The following is a 9,388-nucleotide window of genomic DNA, read 5'->3' on the forward strand; positions in this document are numbered from 1 at the left end:
TCCATCAGTAAATGTTCCCTTTGTCCGTTTTTGCAACTTTGGATTACATTTTCATTTGTCACAATTTTAACCCAAACAAACTTTTACCTTTGTTTGACTTTATTTTTAATTTCTTAAATCTCAACTTATTTTAATTTTTTTTCACGGTCATTATTTCATTTGTTATAAAATATATAATTGATTATGAATTTAAGTACCTTGTCTTTAATAATAGTCACGTTAATGAAAATGAAACCGTTATTTATATTGATTATTCAAAGTCAACTTTATACGATGTGAAAGTGAACTTTATAAAACGGTAGATTATATCGTCTAAATATATTAAGAAGCAAAACAAATTAACACTTTATTATCAGTAAAGTGTTTAAATATAAAGATTTAATGGAAAGTTCTTATGAACTTATATTTTAAGTTTGACTCGTGTGATATAATGTCTTTACTTTCATCATAAAGAGATTTAAGTGAATATATTATTTGACATGAAAGATATTGGTAAAATGTTACATGTCATTAACATTAATTTCAACAGAAGCTCTTGATTTATCTTGAAAGTCTCATATCAATAATTTTTTGGATGAAAGGTTGTTTTTCAAGAGTGCGAATTGACAAATTTGAGTTAGAAATGAGCTTGAAAAGGAACAAATGAAAAACATTTCGTATATTTTTTTAGTATTGTACCTTGTGTATGTTAAAGTTTATACGTGACTTAATATTGTCTTTGTGGCTAGGATGCTTTGAAAAAATTAGAGTGATGCATTAAAAAGTTGTAAAATGATGTTTAAGAGAAGGACCAAAAATCACAAGCTTGTAAATTAAAATTATACAAAAAAATTACTTTAATACATTTTTACTGTTATTACGTTATTTTTTATTTTTCTATTATAAAAAATATATTAAATAAATGTAAGTGCGTCAATCTATTATTGTAAAAAATAATTAAGTTATCAATTACTTAAATTCAAATTTTACTACTTGTAACTCATGTGAATCAATCTTATACACATCCTTAAGATAGTTATGAAAAAAATATAAGTCTTAAAGAAAAATTGTAAAAACACTTAGATATCACTTCTATTTTAAAGAAAGGTTGAGTTTGTCTTGAGACATTGTCAAATTATTTAGTTAAAAAAATTTGTTTAATGATTTACATGCAACTGTTTCGATTCATTGACTACAAAAAAGATATTATAATAATTTTATTATAATAGCATGTTTGTAGTTATAAATACACATTTTCAAGTAAATTAAACCATTATTGAAAATATTAACATTGAATTCGTGAATCCATTAATTAAAACAAAAGGCATGCCATGTAATCATACAATTTTCTTTTCTTAATGAAACACAACTTTAACTATTTTATTGACTTATATATATATATATATATATATATATATATATATATATATATATATATATATATATATTATTTTCGTTGACAGATATTTACATTTTAAACTTAATAATAAATTAAACATATATATTCCGCTAGTTTCTTATTACAGGTTGATCCTAGTTTTTCTAAATCATTATTTCATATGTTGTTTTCGTTTAATATGGTGAACTTACTTTTAATAACAATAGATTAATAGAAACGAAGATCTTGGAGTAAGTTTTCCTCAACTTTATACATAGCTATAAAATACCAAATTGAAACACATCAACAAAAAAACAAATGTATAATTGATCATCATTAATAAAGTTAAGGTTGGAAGCATTCTTGTGTGTATAGATGTTTTATAGCTTATTTTAGGTATTACAGAAATTCAAATACATTGATGACAGTTTATTATGTTAGAAATTCAAATACATTTATGATAGACTCTAATCATTCCTCTAATATTAGGTTAGAAGTGGATTTTAAATCTAACTCAACTTCATAAAATCGACTTAATATGAGGTTTGCTTCCATTTATATACTATGAATTAGTCTTAGTAGAACTTTTAACATATTTTACTACAAAAACTCTAACTTTGCCTTTTTATCATAAATAGGTAAAATGAAAAAAAAAAATCTTAGTTGTGATATTATACTAATTAATTATCATTGAAAGCAATAGTTAATAGAAAGAAGTAGGATGTATATAAAAGGTACTTTTTTATAAAAAATAATTCATTTTATATTTAAAGTGACATCTATAAAATACTTATATAAAATATGTATAAAAAAATCACGATATCTCTCACTCCTTTCATCTGATATAGTTTTTTGGTAAAGAAAAAAATTTAGATTTTCAAACCCACAAAAGTAAAAAAAAAAATCTTAAAATTGGAAAATACTATTCACATATCATCATAGCAAAATTTGAAATTAAATTGGCTTCTGAATATTGTTCCCTCTAAGTTGAGTTTTATTGAGATTTGAGATTTAGATAAAAATGAATATAGTAGACCAACATGTGCACTTTTATGGAGTTAAAATGTAACATCCCAATATCTCACGCTGGATAATTCATAATTTATATATTGTAACATTACATTTACGGTAATATCCCGTAATCTCACACTTATAAATTCATAGTTAATATATATCTACACATGTTTTAAACTCAGATTTCAACTATAAACTCATAAATATAATTCGAATTCTTCTAACTTATTCTTCTGTCTCTCTCTTCATTGGCATTGGATCAGACGACAATCCTTCATCTGCTCCCGTATAACGAATTATACGATCATCGCACATACCCAAACACAAAACAAACACAAACAAGTAGGGTGAGTTAACATGCAACAAATCATTTAAAACATGTATAATTACCTTGATATAAACATCATTTAATAATTATGTTCGACACCCTCATACCACAATTCCTATTAGACACTCGTCTCACAATACCCAATAGACGCCACAATACCCAATAGACACTCATCCGGATGATACGTTGATGAGCGGTCACGGGAGGTTATGCACTTGGAATGACTTCTACTTCTTCTTACAAATACACTTCCAAAATACTTCATACCATTCACAAGGTTAGTCCCCTCACTATGTCCAAAACCGGCACATAGACCAGGACCTCCTGCTCCTCTCACCACATAATTCATCCCTCTCTACTTGAGACTAGATGATTATTAGAGTATCAGGATAACCTCCAACTACGGGACCCTCAACATCAACATATACACAAATACCATAATATTACTGAATCTCTCCACGAGACTCATGCCATACTCATATTCCTCAACTCACATTATACCCCTACAAAATCTCCCCATAATACTCATAACATGTTCAAATGCATAAATTCAAATGCAATATAATAAAATACAATCATCACATAATCACACAAACTCAATATATTGCATAATAATTTAACAGTACTCAATCTGTTCAATAGGATTTAAGTTAAAAACTTGTCGAGTAGACTTCCAGGAAAGAGAGGTGCGTCACAATGGACAACTTAAGTACCAAGTCTTTCCTTAGCCAAAGTGTTCCTCAACTAGTTTTTAACAAATTTCTTATTTACAGATTCAAAACAACAACATATAATATTTATACCGAATTTCAACATAGATAAACATACAGTAAACATTAACAATATTCACACAGAATTTCAATATATGAATAGTAATAAAATAATACTAAATCATAATATAAAAGCATAGAACTATTAAATCATAAAAAAAAAACATAGAAAGGTTAGCTCCCCTACCTCTATTCCAGGCGTCTCTTGCTCTGAATTTATTTCTCCGAAACCTTTCAGAACCTCTACCCTTCTTGCAACTAAAAATTTCTCTCTAACTTTTTCTCACTTGATTTCTCTTCTCTTGGTGCAGAATACCCTTCCCTCCCATGGCTATTTATAGTAAAAAAAATTTACTATTCATTAATATTTTAATATTATTTATTATTTTAATATTATTTAAAAATAATATTTCAATCATTTTCTCACCAAATCTGATCCTAATTTCTACCTACTACTTTCTTCCATGCTAAGAAATCTTAATGCTGAAAATTTATTTTTACTATTTACTTTTTACTATTTACTATTTACTTTTTACTATTCAATTTAAAAAAAATTACTAAATAAGTTACCAAAAATTTGAACCTCTCCTTCTAAAATTACTATAATTTTATATCCAAAATTTACAATTTTCTATCCATTAAAATTATTATTAATAATAAAATACTAAAATTTACTACTATATATATATATATATATATCTTTTTTTTTCATGAATCTTACATTCTCCCCAACAACAAAAATTTTCGTCCCCAAAAATTCTATACTTCAAGAAAATAGTTGAGGATATAATTGCTTCATCTCTTCTTCTAGTTCCCATGTAGAGTCACCTGTCCTCTTATCCCAAACTACCCTGACTAAATTAATAGTTTTTCCTCTAAGTTCCTTTGTTTTAGTATCTTCTATACAAACAGGTTGTACTTCTACTGAGAGGTCCTCTCGGATTTGAATCTCCTCTATTTCTATAATGTGAGAAGGGTCAGGTACATACTTTCTTAGTTGGGAGACATGAAAAACTGAATGAAGATTGGCCAATTGAGGGGGTAGCGCAATCTCGTAAGCGACTAGCCCAATTCGTCTCAAAATTTGGTATGGACCAATGAACTTAGGAGAAAGTTTCCTGGAGCGAAGTGCTCTTCCAACACCCGTGGTTGAAGTTACTCGCAGAAAAACATGGTCCCCAGCCGCAAACTCTAATGGTCTCCTCCTTTGATCTGCATACGATTTTTGTCTACTCTGAGAAGCCTTCATTCTTTCCCGTATCAATTTTACTTTGTTGGTGGTTTGTTGTAGTAGCTCAGGTCCTATTAAAACTGATTCACCATCTTGATACCAGCATAACGGAGTTTGACATCGTCTGCCATACAGAGCCTCATAAGGTGCCATACCTATACTTGCTTGGAAACTGTTGTTATAGGTAAATTCCACAAGAGGAAGTATTTCATCCCAACTACCAAGATGATCTAATACACAAGTTCTCAACAGATCTTCTAATGACTGGATAGTCCTTTCAGATTGTCCATCAGTTTGGGGATGATATGCGGAACTCATTCGTAATTTACTGCCCATAGCTTCCTGTAAGGTTTGCCAGAATCTAGAAGTAAATCTTGGGTCTCTGTCTGACACAATGCTAGAAGGTATACCGTGCAATCTCACTATTTCCTTTATGTACAATTGTGCCAGCTTAGTCATTGACATTCTCAGATTTATTGCCAAGAAGTGAGCACTTTTTGTCAATCGATCAATGATGACCCAGATGGCATCATTACCCTTTATTGTTCGTGGTAAATGGGTAACAAAATCCATAGCAATGCTATCCCATTTCCACTCTGGTATGTCTAATTGTTGTAGCATTCCTCCAGGCCTTTGGTGTTCCACTTTTGCCTTTTGACAAGTCAAACAAGCTGCTACAAACTGTGCTACTTCCTTCTTCATTCTTGGCCACCAAAAGGACTCCTTAAGATCTTGATACATTTTAGTCATGCCGGGATGCATGCTAAAACGACTCTTGTGTCCTTCTTCAAGGATTAATCTTTTTATTTCTGCATTGTCTGGTACACATATTCTACTTCTAAATTTTAATACTCCATCAGGTCCTAACCTAAACTCTTTAATTGATTATGTTTTGATCATTTCTGTTATCTCTTTCAGGTTAGGATCCACCAATTGTTTCTCTTTGATTAAAGTTAGAAAGTCGCTAGATATAGTCAAATTACTACATCTAATGAAATCTACTTCATATTCCATATGTAGCTTGAGATCTCTGAATTTCTCCACCAATTCCAATTCTTTGATCATCATATGAGAAACATGTACCATCTTCCTACTCAAAGCATCAGCTACTACATTCGCCTTTCCCGGATGGTACAAAAGTTCGAAGTCATAATCCTTTAAAAACTCCATCCACCGCCTTTGCCTCATATTTAGCTCTTTTTGGTCAAATAGGTACTTCAAACTTTTGTGATCGCTGAATACTTGAAATTGGACACCGTAAAGATAGTGTCGCCAAATCTTCAGAGAAAATACTACTGCTGCCAATTCTAGATCATGAGTGGGATAATTCTTCTCATGAACCTTTAATTGTCTTGAAGCATAAGCCACCACCTTCCTTTCTTGCATAAGCACACATCCTAACCCCTGGTGTGAAGCATCACAATAAATCTCAAAAGATTTACTTGGATTTGGGATAATCAATATTGGTGCACTTGTCGACCTATGCTTTAATTCCAGGAAGCTTTTCTCACACTTATCCGTCCAAACAAACGGTTGATCTTTGCGAGTTAGCTGGGTTAAAGGCGCTACTATTTTAGAAAAACCTTCTATAAATTTTCTATAGTATCCAGCTAAACCCACAAAGCTTCGTATTTCCGTCGTAGTCTTTGGTTTCTCCCACCGTAGCACTGCTTCCACCTTGGTTGGATCCACTGCTATGCCTTGAGCTGATATAACATGTCCCAAGAATTGTACCTCGTGTATCCAGAATTCACACTTTGACAACTTTGCATATAGTTTCTTTTCTCTCAAGATCTCAAGCACAATTCTTAGGTGCCTCTCATGTTCTTCTCGACTTTTGGAATAAATAAGTATGTCATCTATAAAGACTACGACAAACTTATCTAAAAAGGGTTGAAAGATTCTGTTCATGTAATCCATGAACAAAGCTGGAGCATTAGTTACCCCGAATGGCATAACTACATACTCGTAATGCCCGTATCTTGATCTAAAAGCAGTCTTCTGTACATCTTCAGCTTTAACCAAAAGTTGATGATATCCAGACCTTAGATCTATCTTTGAAAATACTTGAGCTCCATGCAACTGATCCATCAAATCGTCAATCCTAGGCAAAGGATACTTGTTCTTAATGGTTAGCTTGTTCAACTGCCTGTAGTCAACACACAATCTAGAGCTACCATCTTTCTTCTTCACTAGCAGTACCGGTGCTCCCCATGGTGATACGCTTGGTCGGATGAATTGTTTTTCCAATAACTCTTCAATTTGCTTCTTCAGCTCTGCCAATTCTGCGGGGGCCATTCGATATGGAGATATCGATACGGGTCCAGCTCCAGGTATTAAATCGATGGAAAATTCTACTTCTCGTTGAGGTGGTAATCCTGGTATTTCTTCTGGGAATACATCACTAAACTCATTAACTATGGGAATATCAAGATTTTGTTTATCTTTCTCAATTTCCACATGAGTCAAGATAATGAAACACAGAGATCCATCTTTTACTTCCTTCAACACTTGTTGTAATGACAACAACTCCGCTTCTTCAGGATCAGGGAAAATTAACTCCTTCTTGTTACAGTCTATAAGGATACGATTGGTAGATAACCAATCCATTCCTAGGATTACATCTAAACCTTGTAGAGGTAAAGATATAAGATGTACTTTGAACCTACGTCCTTCTACAATGATTGGACATTGAGGACACATCCTTGATGTTTTTATCAATTTAGAGGCCGGTGTAGATACTATAAGATCATACTGCAGCTCTTTTACAGGTAGGTTCAACTCTTGAATAAGAGTTTCAGACAAAAAGGAGTGTGTCGCTCCAGAATCAAACAATACATTCAAGTCTCTACCAGCTATATTACAACATCCAATGATGAGAGTACCTGATTTGGCAGCTTCTGCTCCCGTTAAGGCATAGACTCTCCCAGTCGCTTGTGGTTTATTGTCAGTCCTTCCCTGTTGAGGCGGTTGTTGAGGTTGAGTTGTTCCTCTTCTGTTAGAGAGACAATCTCTAGCAAAATGTCCTTCAGCTCCGCAAAGAAAACACTTGTTGCGCAGATTAACTTGTGGACAGACGCTTTTCAGATGAGGTCCTCCGCAGACGAAACATTGGATTATTCTCTGTTGGTGTTGTTGGTGTTGTTGCTGATGAGGATTCCTCTAAGGTTGTGGTCTGTCATAAGGTCGATTCCTTACATGTCGTTCAACTCGTGATCCAGATGGTCCTCCTACCCTTGGTAACTTCTGAACTTCAATCTCACTTATTAACCTTTCCACAGCTTTGGCATGTTCTACTAAAGCAGCAAACTCCTTAATAGCTAAAGGATTCACAGCTAGTTGAATGTTTGCTCTCAATCCATTTTTGAATTTCCTGCACCTCCATTCTTCATTTGACGGTTGGGTGTAGAAACGAACCAAGTGTTTGAACCTGTCTGCATATTCAGCTACGGATTTGTTGCCTTGCACCAACTGCAAGAACTCCACCTCTTTCAAATGTCTCACACTGTCTGGAAAGTACTCAGCATAAAATTTATTCTTAAAAATTTCCCAAGTTATAATCTCACCACTTTCCTCTAATACCAGCTTTGTGTTGTTCCACCAGTGTGCTGCTTCCCCAGATAGCTGATACTCAGAGTATGCCAACCTAGTTTCGGGTGGACACCTCTTTGCTTCAAAAATCTTTTCCAAGTTCCTTACCCAGAGATCAGCTTCATCCGGACTCGTTTTCCCATTAAAAATAGCTGGACGATGTTGTAGAAAATTTTCTAAGGTCCATTCCTGAACTCTCTGAGGTTGAGCTTCCATATGGGTGCCATTCTCGGCTAGTTGTCTTAAGGTTTCCGCATGTTGTCTTTGGCTCGCTTCAGAATTTAGTCTGGCCGCTTCTAACTGTTGTAGGGCCGTTGTGTGCTGTTGCATTAAAGCAGCTCCCTGTTGTTGAAGAGCGGATGCGATAGATTCTAAAGCCCTTGCAAGGCTAGGTACCTCAGGGGTTTCACGATTGGGTTGTCTACGAGCCATTTCTCTCTGTTCATACAGAGAATTATTGTTATTATAATTTATAATATGAGTTTGTAGGATTAATCCACAACTCTTAGGTCGTCTTAAGGACGAACCGCTCTGATACCATTAATGTAACATCCCAATATCTCACGCTGGATAATTCATAATTTATATATTGTAACATTACATTTACGGTAATATCCCGTAATCTCACTGTCAACACTCAATTTCGTCCGGGTTGTTTAAATAAAATTTATTTTCACCAACAAAAAGAATAAATATCAAAAATACAGAAAAAAAAAGGGTATATAATAACAAAAATTAAAAAAAAAAAAAATAATAATAAAATAAAAAAAAAAAATAAATAAATAAAAATGAAACGACAGAAAACGTTCGTCCTCAACTGAGGGCGTTCGTCCTCTTTCAGAAAACGTTCGTCCTCAACTGAGGGCGTTCGTCCTCTTTCGGAAAACGTTCGTCCTCAACTGAGGGCGTTCGTCCTCTTTCAGAAAACGTTCGTCCTCAACTGAGGGCGTTCGTCCTCTTTCAGAAAACGTTCGTCCTCAACTGAGGTCGTTCGTCCTCTTTCAGAAAACGTTCGTCCTCAACTGAGGGCGTTCGTCCTCTTTCAGTGATCTCCTCTTTCAGAAAACGTTCGTCCTCAACTGAGGGCGTTCGTCCCG

The sequence above is a fragment of the Vigna angularis genome, chromosome 3 (genome assembly GCF_016808095.1).
Source record: "Vigna angularis cultivar LongXiaoDou No.4 chromosome 3, ASM1680809v1, whole genome shotgun sequence".
NCBI classification, from domain to species: domain Eukaryota; kingdom Viridiplantae; phylum Streptophyta; class Magnoliopsida; order Fabales; family Fabaceae; genus Vigna; species Vigna angularis.